This window comes from Kogia breviceps, chromosome X, assembly GCF_026419965.1.
Source record: "Kogia breviceps isolate mKogBre1 chromosome X, mKogBre1 haplotype 1, whole genome shotgun sequence".
Taxonomy (NCBI): domain Eukaryota; kingdom Metazoa; phylum Chordata; class Mammalia; order Artiodactyla; family Physeteridae; genus Kogia; species Kogia breviceps.
In genome coordinates this window covers 3406237-3421734 of record NC_081330.1, presented here as the reverse complement: position 1 = coordinate 3421734, position 15498 = coordinate 3406237, and the positions used below count along the sequence as shown (strand labels likewise).

The 15498-nt window shown below is 43.6% G+C and overlaps 1 protein-coding gene and 1 pseudogene across 1 annotated transcript in view; one reads left to right on the top strand and one right to left on the bottom strand.

Annotated features, from left to right (window-relative positions):
- Window positions 1-15498, top strand: part of MTMR1 (myotubularin related protein 1) — a 520398-nt gene that overhangs the window by 271445 nt on the left and 233455 nt on the right. The gene's annotated exons all lie outside the window — the stretch shown is intronic.
- LOC131748844 (small ribosomal subunit protein eS4, X isoform-like) lies at window positions 8929-9654 on the bottom strand (annotated as a pseudogene).

Sequence of the window (15498 nt, the reverse complement as noted above, 5' to 3'; positions counted from 1 at the left end):
GTATGCACTTGAACTCAGTTTCTGAGGATTTGCTGGCCCTGGACAACAACGTGGGAAAGTGAGGGACACCCTGGAAAACCTAAATTGAATTCAAGTTCAAAATGGCCACTCCTAGCAGGTCAGACACAGAAAACTGAGAATCATCTAGATATCAGAGTAGAACTCAATACATATACAGAAGCATCACATTGGAATTTATCAAAGGACAGTGTCTGTCTGAGAAGGGCAGCCGGCCCTTTGGAGTATTGATTGATTTTATCAGTAATACCCACTCCCCCTTGCGGGCAAGTTCTGCGGCCCTGAAGATGGACAGGGGTTACATGTGTGAGGTTGACCAGAGATGGCGCTACATAGAAGGAAGGGTACCTGCCCGGCACCCTTGTATGTGATAGCTCAGTGGAGAGGCACAGTGCTGAGAATCAATCTCAGCCGGATAGAAGGGGACATGGGTTTGAGCCCTGGTCCAGGAAGATCCCACATGCCGTGGAGCAACTAAGCCCGTGCGCCACAACTACTGAGCCTGTGCTCTAGAGCCCACAAGCCACAGCTACTGAGCCCACGTGCCACAACTACTGAAGCCCGCATGCCTAGAGCCCGTGCTCCGCAACAAGAGTAGCCACCGCTCGCCGCAACTAGAGAAAGCCTGCGCACAGCAACGAAGACCCAACGCAGCCCCCCCCCAAAATTAATTAATTAATTTAAAAAATTTAAATACATTTTTAATAAATTTAAAAAATTTAAAAAAGAGAAAATATTTAGAGGCACTCAGTGCGGGGATTATTAGCCCCATTTTACAGACTAGGAGGCTGCGGCTCACAAATGTTAAGCTTGTCTGAGGTCCTCCCGTGAGTGTGTAGACAGCTGGCAGGCTGATCTCTGCCACACTCTCCTGCCCAGTGTTGGACTCTGAGTCAGTGATGGGTGGAGATTGCAGCTCAGAACTTGTGCCTGATTGGCACTAGCATTAGTGATGCAGATATAAATGTGCTCTGTGATCCACCATGCAAGGGCCTGAATCTCTGGCTGTGGTGAGTGAGGACATTCACATTGAAAGATGTCACCAGATAATTTGGAGACCTTCCTCCTTGCAAGAGGGCTTCTCCCAACCCCCTCACCCTTTGAGAACGACCTCATTGGAAGGTACGTGGGCAACAGGTCCTTAAGGAACTTACTTTGATTGAATGAGTTCGTTATGAAGGCCACGGAACACGTTCCCAACTAGAGGTCAGTTACACCCACATTCCTCAGACTCACATCATCTCTGACAATTAACGACCCTCAAGGTGAGCATCCTGTGAAGCTTGCAAGAGGCTTGTACTCGCCAGAACGTACCATCCTGTCTCCCAGGCTACTGCAGAGATTTTCCTGAAAATATATTCAGTGGGTTTCCCAAACGTTTCTCACATGGGAACAACTCAGATAGGAAGGACACTACGCTTGAATTCTACCCATCACACAAAGGCCTTGTATGCCTTGAAAAATGTTCAAGGCAAAGATTTCTGTTGACTGTAAAAGCTGTTTAGAGAGTGCCTTTTCCATATATGTGTGGGCCCCCGCCTCCACCCACATTCCCCAAGCGCTCACACGCGTGAAAAAATGAAAAAAATGTTTCTTCTGTGGGGCTGTAAAAGAAATTAAACGAAAAAACCTTCTAGCCTTAAACTACTCAAAAGTCTAAGATGGAAAACTCACGAGTCAAATGCCTGGAGACACTTCAGGGAAAAAGGTCCCTAAGGTCACACTCAGCTTAGCTGGCACTTCCTTCAGGAAATCTTTCAGGGCCCCTACCCCTGTTTGCCTTCATTCCCCTATGGGTTAATTCATTCATCCATCCTTTCATTCAGTAAGTATTTACTGAGAACTCTATATGCCAGGTACGGACCAAGGTGCTGGGTAAACAGACGAGAGAGACAAAAACAGACAAAATTCCCTGACTTCGTGGAGCTGATGTTCTAGCTGGGAGATACTGACAATATACAAGATGAAGAATTGTATTTCATAGTGCATTTGAACGTGGTAAGTGCTATGGATAAAAATCAAGCATGGGAAAGGCCAGCAGGTGCCAAGTGGTAGACGTGATGCTGTGATTTTGGACGTGAAGGAGGAGAGGCAGGGTGCCACGTGGATGAGAGAAGTGCATCCCAGGCACGGGGCCACAGCATGTGCAAAGGCCCCGAGGAGAGGCATGCGCAGTGTGTATGAGGAACACGAGGCCTGTGGGCCTGGAGTGGAGTGAGAGAGGTGGAGCTACAGGGAATGAGATCACAGAGGGGTTCCCCCCATTGCACCATGGGAATGCTCCTCTTGCAGTGCAACCGTAAGGGTCGTTATCGTCACTCTTGTTAGTTGAGTTCCCTGGGACACAGGCTTTGGGGTAGAGCCTAGTGTGTGTGCCCTCAGGATCAATATTTGGGCAGGGGAAGGGCAGGAAGCAGCACTGGGAAAAGAGAACAAGGACCAGCCAACCTGATGGGGAACTTTGGAGCTGGGATGACCCTTTAGCATCACCCTGCATTGTGGAGAGGGGGCTGGGCCACCATTCCCCTCCCCCGTACATCCACCAGTCACTGGATGGGGCTGCCCTCCAAAGGGGATGTGAACTGGGGCCAGGCTGCTCTCATCAGGTGTGGGTCATTCCCACAGAAGCTGACACTCAGGGAAACTGACACTCGAGAATCCACATGCCAGCAGCTGGGGAAATAAGTGCTTTGGCCCTGAAGGGAGAGTTGGGGGCTGCACCAGAGCATTGTCTAGCGCCGAGGACTCATGTTAAGCCAGGCACTCGGCTAAGCACTTTGTAATGGTCTCATTTAGTCATCACACAAAACCTGTGAGTTAAGTATTACAATTAATTTCACTTTATAGAAGAGACCCAGAGACTGAGTAGCTTGTCCAAGGTCCACGCTACTAGGCAGCTAAATGGGGGTTCCAGTGCAGATGTATCTGACTGTAAAGAGTGAGCTCCTAACCACTGGATTCACCTCCCTTGCTCCAAATGCCTTGCCTCTGTTGATACAGCCCAAGGGCAAGGCCACCACTTCACTACGCTGGCTCACATTGGACAGTTGAGTACTTCTCCTATCTTCCTGGCTCACCTCTCTGTCCTGCCCTGGTGCTGTGGAATTTATGGGCCCTGATACAGGGTCCTTAATCCTTCCTGCCCAGATGCTCTCCTAAGAGTCAGCCTCTACTCCAGCATACAGGGGTCCCTTGGAAATTTGCCCAGCCGTAGACCTCTGATGAGAGGGTTTATGACATTGAGGATACCGGGGTTGAACAGAGCCTTAGAGACCCTGGCCAACTGTCTTCGTAGGGGGCAATGTGAGGTCTGGGAGCTGCCTGAGGCTGACAGCTAGGAGTTGCAGGATGGAATCAGACTGAGTTGTATCCCTCAAACATCATACACTGAAGTCTTAACACTTAGTACTACAAAATGTGACTGTATTTGGAGATAAGGTCTTGAAAGAAGCAGTTAAGGTAAAATGAGGCTGTTAGAGTGGGCTTTCATCAAATCTGACTGGTGTCCTTTTAAGAAGAGGAGATTAGGACATAGATGTGTACAAAGGGAAGACCATGTGACCTTGGTGTTGAACCTAGGTCTAGCCCAACAGACCTAGACACCAGGCCTGTGATCCTCCCTCAGCCCCAGTCACTGTGGAAACAATCTAAATGTCCATCGACAGATGAATGGATAAAGAATATGTTATATATATATATATATATATATATATATATATATATATATATATACAATGGAATATTACTCAGCCATTAAAAAGAATGAAATAATGCCACTTGCAGCAACATGGATGGACCTAGAGATGATCATACTAAGTGAAGTAAGTCAGACAGAGAAAGATAAGCACCATAGGATATCACTTATACATGGTGTAGGGCCAGGAGCACTAGTCTTGGAGTCAGAAAATCTGAGGACTTTCTCTTCATCTGTGTCTCTGTGTGAACTTGAATAAGTCACTTAACCTCCCTGAGCTTCTATGTCCCCATCTGGGAATTGGAAGGAATGAAGGAACGCTTCCTTCCTAAGGGCCCATTCGACGTGCTGGCAGGTTCAAGGGACCAACAGCTTTTTGTCATCGTAATCCCAAACACGTGACCAGAGCATTACATTACATGAAAAGAGCCTGGCCTGTAATGGATGGTACCACATGCCTAATCCACTTCCGGGGAAAAGAGAAAAGCACACATGAGTGGTCCATCAGGGCCTGGATTACTGCCCTGGGCAACTGGCAGCTGTTTGAAGGCCACACCCTGCAGGTGGCAAGGTGGAGAAGGAGGGGGAGGGGGAGAAGGAGGAGGAGAGGTGAGCAAGCTGTCTCCACCTCCGTGCCTCTGAAGGGGACGGGCACAGCTATGTAGTACTGACCCTGAGGCTCAACAGGAGTGGGGATCATCAACCCCTCGGCACAACATGGAATGAGCAGGCCATATGATAATCATGATACTAATAATAACATAACATTAGCAGTTATTATGGGGGAGGTAATCCATCACTCAAACCCATGATTTCTTTCCTTTAAATTTGTGGAACCAAAATATTTCTCTTGTCAGTTCACCCTGAAGCTGGAAGTTCATGGTGGGAGTGAGGGGAAACAGTAACTCACTCTACCCTAAATACACAAGTGATCGGTGGTTCATCCCTCTGTGGAAGAGAGCTATACAGCGATGGGAGCCTGCTGGTCAGGGGATTTCTGTCTTACTCTCAGGGCACTTGGAAAATCAAGTTAGTCAGCACAGATTTCTCAGGAACCAAGGGGGTTGGTGGATCTTGAAGTAACTTTTATACAGGATTTTTTAATCATCAAATAACTTTTATACAGGATTTTTAAATCATCAAATAACTTTTATACAGGATTTTTAAATCATCAAATAACTTTTATACAGGATTCTTTTTTTTTGGCTGCACCATGCGGTATATGGGATCTTAGTTCCCGGACCAAGGATCGAACCCGTGCCCCCTGCATTGGGAGTGCGGAGTTTTAACCTCTGGACCGCCAGGGAAGTCCCAAAGATTTTTTTAAAATTTTGTGTTTTTTAAAAAAATTTATTTTTATTTTTGGCCACACCATGTGGCATGCAGGATCTTAGTTCCTCGACCAGGGACTGAACCCGTGCATTGAGAGTGTGGAGTCTTAACCACTGGACCACCAGGGAAGTCCCTTGGAGGCAAATCTTGATAAATTGTCCTAGTTCCATAGCAGAGTTCTGAAACTATCTTGCTAGGAGTCAGAACCCTGGGTCCTCTTCCTCACAGCTACAGCAGAATTCGCATTAACACAGTCTTACTAACCCTAGTGAATACATGCTTGTTTGTTGGGCCAACAGCACCTCCTCTTCAATCTACCACCTGTTAGATGTATAGCCTTGGGCAAGTTACTTAACCTCTCTGTGCTTCAGTTTCTCCATCTTTAAAGTGAGGCTAGTAACAGTACCTCCCTCATAGCGTTTCCATGAGAAATAATACATTATTCAAATAATACAACACACTCACTTGATATATTAAGCGCTTGGAAGAGTGCTTGAAAAATACTAAGCATTCAATAGGCATTACTACTATTATGAGTATCACGATTGTTATATAGTATCCCTATCTATTCTACTTGGTTCAGAGTGGTGAATGGTCCCCAAGACCTTCAGCCTTAGGAGTGATATTGCATGACTCAGTCCTGGTCAGTAAGAGTACTCTATCTCAGGCAAAGGTGAAGTCAAAGTAAAAGAGAGTTGGGATCACAATTTTGTTCTCAGAGGGGGTTGAACCAAGAAACAAAGGAAGGGATATTATCCACAATGATCTAATAGTCCAGAAAAACTGTGAACCAAAGAATAGAGTATCAAAGTTCATGCAGAGGGCTTCCCTGGTGGTGCAGTGGTTAAGAATCCACTTAACGCCAATGCAGGGAACACGTGTTCGATTCCTGGTCTGGGAAGACCCCGCATGCCGCGGAGCCACTAAGCCTGTGTACCACAACTACTAAGCCTGCACTCTAGAGCCCGCGAGCCATAACTACTGAGCCCGCATGCCACAACTACTGAAGCCTACACGCCTAGAGCCCATGCTCCGCAACAAGAGAAGCCACTGCGATGAGAAGCCTGCACACCGCAACGAAGAGTAGAGCCCTCTTGCTGCATCTAGAGAAAGCCCATGCTCAGCAACGAAGACCCAACGCAGCCTAAATAAATAAATAAATAAATGTATTTTTAAAAAGTTCTTGCAGAAAAAAGTACAGAAAGTGCAAGGAGAAATAGAAACACATTTGTAGTAAGGAAATCTATCTCTCTCAGCACATAGGAGAGCAAGTGGACAAAAGATAAGCAAATATATAGAAGACCTAAAGAATATGATAAAGTCTATCTATATGTATCATCTTTTATTAGGTTATGCTGTGGTATAACAGCAACTTCCAAGGTTCAGTGGTTTGCAACAGCAAATGTTTATTTCGTGATCACATCACATGTTGGTTGGTTTCACCTTTGGCTCTCATCCATCGGTTTTCTTTATTCTGAGATCCAAACTGAAAGAGGAGCCCCTCTCCAGGATATATCAGCATTGTGGCAGAGGGAAAAGAGCAATGGCATAGCCAGTGATGGCTCAAAGCTTCTGCTCCTTGTGGCTCAGATCACTTCTATTCATATTCTCCTGGCCAAAGTAAGTCACATGGCCAAGCCTGATGTCACTGAGATGAGGAGTTATACGCCATCCACAGGATGGCACTGCAAGTCATGTGGCAGCGGGCAGGAATTGTGTAGTCTTTTTACATGGGTGACAGCAAATGGTTGGGAATAATAATACAATCACAGTATCTTATTGATATATATCATATTCTGTACTATGTAATGCAGCTTGTAAGTACCACTGCACAGTCACAAAAATTGAACATATGTTGGCCCACAAATAAAATGTCAATATATTCTAAAATGTAGAAATGAAATTTTGCCTTCAGAGACAGCAAACTCGGTTCTTTCAATTCAATTCTCCAGCTGAGAACAACTGAAAAAGCTAGAAAAGTATTAATATAATCTGAGAGCTAAAGGCAGGGAGAATTTACAGGGCCAAGATCTGAAAAAGAAGGGAAGCCCAGAGAGCTGAGCCTGGCATTTGGCTCTGACTTTTCCCTGGAGGGGAAAGTGCCAATTCTGAAAGCCATAGCTGAGAGGGTGAGAAGTTGTGCAGATTCAGGACCCACTACAGAGGAGCCTTGATGACACATTCTCAACCCCCGGGTTTTAAGTTGGGATCCTGAAGTGCTACATCCTAAGAGTAAGGGCTAACCAAAACTAGATTAATCCTAAAAAGGACAGAATTTCAGTTTAAAATCATCTCACTCCCGAACTGGATTAAGCTGATCTGCTCCTAGCCTAGTTGTCTGCCAGAAACAAAACTATAGTGGAATACATCATTAACCAGAGCTTCACAATATCATGGTATCTTAAATTTTCTTAATAAACAATATTTTTCACTTAGTAAAAAATAACTAGTGATAAAAGAAGACAAGATATGATCCAAATACTTAAAGGAAAAAAATGAAGAATTGAAACAGATCCTTTACTCCTAGTTAGCTGAGTTCTTTTTTTAAATCATGAATGGATATTGGATTTCGTCAAATGCTTTTTCTACATTAATTTGTATGATTGTATGATTTCTGTTCTTTAGCTTGTTAATATGGTGGATTACACTAGTTGATTTTGAATGTTGAATCAGCCTTGCATACCTGGAATAAATCCTGCTTGGTTATGGTGTATAATTTTTTCATACATTGTTGGATTTGATTTGCTAATATTCTGTTGAGGATTTTTGCATTAATGTCGTGAGAGATATTGATCTGTAATTTTCCTTTCTTGTAATGCCTTTGTCTGGTTTTGGTATTGGTGTAATGCTGGCCTCATAGAATGAGTTAGGCAGTGTTCGCTCTGCTTCTAGTTTCTGGAAGGGACTGTAGAGTATTGGCATAGTTTCTTCCTTAAATGTTTGCTACAATTCACCAGTTATACCATCTGGGCCTCAAGTTTTCTGTTTTGGAAGTTTTACAATATTGATTCAATTTTAAAATAGATCTAGACCTCTTCATATTATCTATTTCTCCTTGTGTAAGTTTGGTAGTTTGTATCTTTTAAGGAATTGATCCATTTCATCTAAGTTATCAAATTTGTGAGCATAACATTGTTCATAGTATTCCTTTATTATCCTGTAGTCCATGGGATCAGTAGTGATGACTCTTCTTTCATTTCTGATATTAGTAATTTTTTTCTTCTCTTTTTTTTTCTTGGTTTGACTGGTTAGAGTTTTATCACTTTTACTGATCGTTCAAAGAATCAGCTTTTGATTTCATTGATTTTCTATACTGTTTTTACTGTTTTCAGTTTCATTGATTTCTGCTCCAATTTTTATTATTTCTTTTATTCTACTTCCTTTAGGCTTAAATTGCTCTTCTTTTTGTAGTTTCCTAAAGTGGAAGATTAGATTATTGACATTAGATCTTTCTTCTTTTTTAACATGTGCATTTCATGCTATAAATTTCCCTCTAAGCATTGCTTTCGCTGCATCCCACAGATTTTGCTAAGTTGTATCATTTAGTTAGCAATATTTTTAGATTTATTTGAGCCTTCTTCTTTGACCCATGTGTTGTTTATAAGTAGGTTGTTTAATTAATTTGACGATTTTCTAGCTATCTTTCTGTTTTGATTTCTAATTTAATTCCATTGTGATATATGAATATGTTTTATATGCTTTCTACTCTTTTAAAATTGTAAGGTGTATTTTATGACCCACAATGCGGTCTATATTGGTGAATGTTCCATGTGAGCTTATGTATTCTGTGGTTGTTGAATGGATTATTTTATTATATTTTCATGCTGTATTAGATTTAAGTTTAAAAAACCTTTTCAAATTATGTTACCTGCTATAGATCATTGTTACCTACTCCTCTGCCTGGCAGCCAGTCTCTGGTCTCTTCAGCAATAGTGAGGTAGATACCTTTTCCTCAGGGAAGAGAAATCCATGGTTTGTTGCCTTTGCCAGTCATGAAAATGTTGGAGATCTAGGTGGCAAAGCTGTTGCCTTTGGCATCTTCCCTACGAACCATATCAGAACAGCCAGGATGTCTCTCTGTTGGTGATCATACCTACTCTTTTCCGGTTAGCACCTCTGGTCACCACCATACAGAGTATCCAAATCAATCTGAGTGGTGTCATTCACCTTGCTGAGGGGATTAGGGTAGCGGATAATTTGAGCATCACTGGTCACCGGAGAAGTGATTCCTTTTGTGCCCACAAAGATCTTTCTCCCTTTGCACAATTTGTATGTGGCCTCTTTGGGCATAATATGATGAACAGCAAAGCAACACTTGGTGTCATAGATTGGTCTTGTCAATGCTGACGACATCCATAAAAGCAGCAGGGCAGGTAATAGCAGTTCAGACCTTTCCATCAGTCTTAATGAGCTGCTGCGTGCAGATCTTCTTTACCTCCTACTGGAGCATACTTAAGCCTGTTACTTAGGAAAACGATGAGGGGGAAACATTCTGTCAGGTTGTGGGGATTGGTAGACGGACAAGGAGCAAACACGTTGGACAGTTTATCCAGGGTCCGATGTTTTGGAGTTGCTACACACTTCAGATGCTTCTTGGAACTGTGAGCCATGGCTGCGCCAGGTACTGAAAGAGCTGCATGGAGTATATTCTATAAATGTCAATTACATTAAGTCGCTTGATAGTGCTGGTCAGGTCATCTATAGCCCTACTGACTTCCTGCCTGTGTGATGTGTCAATTACTGACAGAGGGTTGTTGATGTCTCCAACTATCATTGTGGATTTCTGTATCTGTTTTTTTCCGTTCGAGCAATTTTGGCCTTGGGAAATAAAAGTGTCCCTATCTGCAGAGGGCATGATGGCCTAGGCAGAAATCCCAGGGAATCTATGTAAACAACTCTTAGAACTAATGAGTTCAGCAATGTTGCAGGATACAAGATCAACATACAAAAATCAATTGTATTTCTGTATGCTAGCAATGAACGTGTAGAAACTGATAATAAAAATTATAATACCATTTAATTTTTATAATTATAATACCATTTAATATACCAACTTAAAGTCGGACAAAATATACTTAGGTGCCCTCAAGGAGCTTGCAGCGTAGCTATGTACTGATCTGTGCTGTGCCTGGCCCATCAGGTCCTCTAAGGAACTCGTGGCTGGGAACCTCCACGAGGTTGTCGTCGCAGTTGTCAGGACAATTTAGGTGACAAGCGATGGAAACCCACCTCAAACTAGCTTGAGCCAAAAAGGCATTTATTGGTTCACTGGACTGGGAAGTTCAGGGCTTGAGCTGGCTTTAGGGGCTTAAAATTGCTAGGGTTTTGCCCCTCCTTCCTTGTCTTGGGATGTTTTTTGCTCAAAAATTGACTTCATTCTGTAGATAATTTATTTCTTCTGTAGACAGCCACTGAGGACTGAAGTTAGGTGCTTCTTAGTGTTTTTGGTGCTGGCAGAGAGAGAGATCCTCACCCACCATGCACTTCTTCTCTGTGAAGAGTCTCACCGAGACCCAGCCTGAGTCAGGTGTTCACCCCTAGACCAATTCCTCTGGCTAGAGAGATGGGTTGCCCTCATTGGCCAGTCTGAGCTATGATTTACAGCCTCCCCCCCTCCCCCAATTAACTGTATTAATTGAGGAGGAGGACTTTCCTAAAGGAGAAACCCAGTATTCTTAGAAGACGGAGGAAGGGTTATGGGCTGACCAAAGCGGTCATGTCCACTCCATGGAGTCCCCTCTCTCCCCACTTGAGGAAGCTGGAAGGGATCTCTTTCTGGGAACCAGAAGGCTCTCCCTGGAATAAGTGCTGCCTGTCATGTCTCTCCTTTGGTTTTGGCTTTCTTGGTGTTTAGGGAAGCTCTGTGTGGCATGGAAGGGGAAACAGCAAAGAGATTTGAGTCTGTACCAGCAGAAGGGGACATGATGACCTTCCTGGCAGAGCTAGGCACTGTCTGCATTGAATCACGTGCCCCAGCAAGGGCAGCTTGTGAGTGGGCAGTGGGGAGTGGAGAGGAGTCTGGGAGAGTAAGGGGTGGGAGCTGCTGGTTGCCATGTGATGGGAGAGCGCCCCTGGGGCCCTGAGAGACCCAAATCCTTTAGTCATTGCAATGACTAAATATACAAATAAAGAAATGATTAATGTTGTGAGATTAACAATTTATACTCACCCTACCCAGATAGGCAAAGAAGTTCAGCCTTCCTAACTTCCTAGAATTCTTCTTATCTCACTTTGAAACTCCTGTTCCCATGATGGAGAAGAGAAGAATCGTGGACTTGGTAATTAAAGGATACGAACTCTTCTGCAGATTAAGGCCACTGTTTTTTTAGGTACTTCAAACGAACTGAATGCTCAGTCTTTTCGACTTTCTTCTCCAAACACTTCTGCTATCCAAGATGGCATCTGGCATGGGGAGATTCCTAGGTATCTTCAGGGAGAGGGAGTCCCAGATCCACACGGGGGTCTCTGCGCTGCCCTCGGCGTTCTTGCCGGCCGCTGTGGCCATGTCCTTTGTCCTAGCTGGTCACTGGGTGTCTCGCTGCCACCTGCTGCTGAAGGGTGCGTTAATGAAACTCGGGAGGTGGACCACCACTGCCCCACTCAGCCCGATCTTGGGTCTTATTGGTGCTGAAGACCTTCCCTAAGCACGAATGATTTCAAGAGAATGGGTAATTGGACAGTTTAATACTCCGTATCATTGGATTTAAGAAGCACTGTCATTTTGCGTACCCCTAACAAGGTGAATATGTTGCTAGTTAAACCATGAAATACCATTGCTTGTAAGATGCGTCTCAATTTCAGAGATGAGAAAAGTGCATGTCAGCGTCACTAAACTATGGCATTGTGTAATTAATGTAATGGTTAAGAGCCCTGATACTAGAGCCAGGCTGCTTGGGTTTGAATTCTAGCTCTGCCATGTCCAAGCTCTGGGGTCTCGGGCCAGTCACTCATTATCGCTGTGCTTTCGTTTCCACGACGGTATAACGGGGATAGATCAACTTCCTGGTGGTGGTATGAGGATTGAATACATGTGTAAAGCATTCCAAATAGTGCCTGGCACACAGTAAGCACTATATGTGTTTGCTATTTCTATCATAAAATATCCATCACATCTGCAAATAAGGGATAAACTGCTTTACCACCACCTCACCGGCTAAGCAGGCCTCTTGCCAGACCTCCACCAACCTCTTGGCAGCCCTTGCCCAGAACGGGTTCCTTGCTGCCCCACTGCCAGTTTGGGGCTGTCAGGCACCAGTGGGCCCATAAGCCAACCTGGGCATGTCTGAGGCCCGTCATCTCCAACCGGAGCTCTCATCACTGTGATCCTCAGACACTTCAGGAAAGACAAGCCGCTTCCTCACCCAATGTCCCCATCCCCTTACCACTATGGCCATTCTCACCTTGGCTTCTCCCAACGCTTGCCCCTCCCCATCAGCTCTTTCCAAGAACTCCCATATTCCACTGCAAACAAATGCCACTACCCTCTCAATCTCTTCCCGGAAGGCTTTCTTCACTGTCTTGCAGCCCTAACTGGAGGATGGCCACACCCCCGCCCCGCCACTGTTAGGGTGAAAACTCCTCCACCGCATCCCAACTTGGGGAGAGAGGGGGCAGATTCTCCCAGCTCCTTTATGCTGGGTCTAGACTAGAGCATGATTATCCTACTGTCAAAGCTGACCCTTCTATGAGCCTTAAACTATCAAGCTGAACGTTTTGCCTTAAAAACAAAGGTGTTCTAAATTATGCAATTGATACATGATAAATCTTCCTTTTAAAAACGTCATTCTTCCCAGACAAAGCCAGCCCTTGGCCCTATCCTTGGCTGCTCTTCAGTGAATCCCAGTTATCTGGTTGCTGCATCTCTCTCCTGACCTTTTCCTCCGCAGTAACCCATATACAGAAATGTAGAGTTTTGGTGTGTGTTAAAAAAAACCCAAAGCTACAAACGGCTTCTTACTATAAACATTGTTCTGTAACTTGCTTTTTTTACCTATCTTTCCTGGCAGTCTTTCCAAGGACAATTCTACTTAATTTTTTTAAGTTGCTGCATTGTAGCTCTTTGTGCAAATCTCCATTTCTTTAGCCATTCCTCCAACACGAGCATTTATGTTGTTTTCATTATTCCCCATTATAAGAAAATGCAGCGATAAACAGCTTTCTATGTGTTGACTTGCACACAGGGAGAATGCTTCTTCGTTCTCAATAGTTTTAAGAGAATAATCACTTCATTGTTTTTATAAAGTAGGTAATGTATATTACGAAACTGAAGCAATTTAAGAATTACAATGAAGAAACAAGTAAATCACCAACAATGTCATTACCCAGAAAAGAAAGAAATATGGTTACTATTTGGGGACTAGCTTCCCAACCGTCTCTTTATACACGTGTCCAGGTAGAAGACAGCAAGCTGTCTAGAAAGAATTTTATAATACTGGGACCATACCAGTCATGTTGTTTTTAATAAAAAGTGTGAAATTTGGTTTTACTTGAATTTAAAGTATAAAAAAGGAGCTAGTGTAAAAATAAAGGTACTGCTGAACTTGATGCAAATGTTCCTTCCCCCTAAGGTTTATTAGCTCCAGAGAGGCCCCTCTGGGGGACAGAAGGTTGATCAAATGGGTTAAGTGATTGGAAAACATTCTTTCCTTTTCCTCCTCTCCCCTCCCTCCCCCTCCTTTTTTTTTTTTTTTTTTTTTTTTTGCGGTAAGCGGGCGTCTCCCGTTGCAGAGCGCAGGCTCCGGACGCGCAGGCTCAGTGGGCCATGACCGGCAGGGCAGGCGGACTCTCAACCACTGCGCCACCGAGGAAGCCCTCCTCCCCCCTTTTGCAATCGACATAGCTACTATCAATTGACTCCCCACAATGGAAGGTGAGACTTGTTCTCATCTTTTCAATCTTTCCACCTCATTTTCTTGTTCTCCCACTTTCCAATTTTTGTTGGTTATTTTGCCTTCACTTTTTAAATGGTTGTAATGCACTCTATTCTGCAAGGCTGTGACTCTTCCGGTCATTTAGTGGAGATTCTATAGCTGACCTTAGTTTCATATTTTAGTGGGTTCAATAGAAATAGATAGCTAATGCTCACAGCTATCTATTTCTGAATTCTGATCTACCCCTTGGCTGGCAAGATTTTTCTCATTGGGTATGTTTTTCAAGAAGGGCTAATGCATACTCAGTTCCCCGAGTCTTTCCTGACTGTGAATAGCCTTGAATAATAACTTGGCTGGGTGAAATATTCGAGTCATAATTTCTTTCCCTCAGAACTTTGTAGAACATCGCTCCACTGTCTTCTGGCACTGATAGTATCTATGGAGAAGTACAGGAAACTCTGGTTTTTATTGCCTTTGGTGATTTGCTTTCTCTGCTTGACTATCTGAAGAACTCTCTACTTCAAGTTAAGCAATTTAATCAAGACATGCCTCCCAGATAATGATTCTGTATCCATTTTTTCTTCATATGTGGTATGCTTTTATGACCTGCTGATTCAGTTCGTGCTTTATTTTGAGAAAATTTATTCTCAATAGACCTCTGAATATTTTCTCCTATTTTATTTATTAAGTTCTCTTTGAGCTCTTATTTTATTAAATCCATTCATCCACTCAGTCAACACATATTTATTAAGCATCCACCAAGTGCCTGGCATTGCGCCAGATAAAAATCCCTACCTTCCTGTAGTTGACGTTTTAGTGGGATGAAGATAACAGGAAATAAACAAAACAAACACATATAGTAGATAGTGTATTCGATGGTGATAAGTGCTATATAAATTAGGGAATATATGGGGCTAGAATCCTAAATAGGGTGACCAGGGAAGACCTCCTGCAGGAGGTGACATTTGAGAAAGGCTTCAGCTTCTCTTGATTTGCATTTCCCTGATCAATAATGACGTGGTCCCTCTCTCTTTCTCTCTCTCTTTCTCTCTCTCTCTCTCTCTCTCTCTCTCTGTGTGTGTGTGTGTGTGTGTGTGTGTGTACAGACAGACAGTGGAGAGAGACAGAGAGACAAACAGAGACACAGAGAGACTATACATATTTCCTTTCCTGTGAAATACCTGCTCATGTCCTCTGCCTGTTTTCATTGCAACGCTTACCCACCTTTTAATGATGTGTAGTTCCTTGTCTTGGATATTTTGTTGTTTATATATGTGGCAAAAATCTCCCAATCTCAGACTAGTCCTTTCATTTTGATTATGGTGTTTTGTTTTTTAAAAAATATTTGTTTATTTATTTATTTATTTGGCTACACCTGGTCTTAATTGCGCCACGTGGGATCTTTAGTTGTGGTATGCGGGCTCTTGGTTGAGGCATGCGGAATCTAGTTCTCTGACCAGAGATCGGACTCAGGTCCCCTGCATTGGGAGTGTGGAGTCTTAACCACTGGACCACCAGTGGTCCCTTTTTGTGTCTTTTGAGTAGGAGAATTTCCTACTTATTGATCTTTTCATAGTTAGTGCA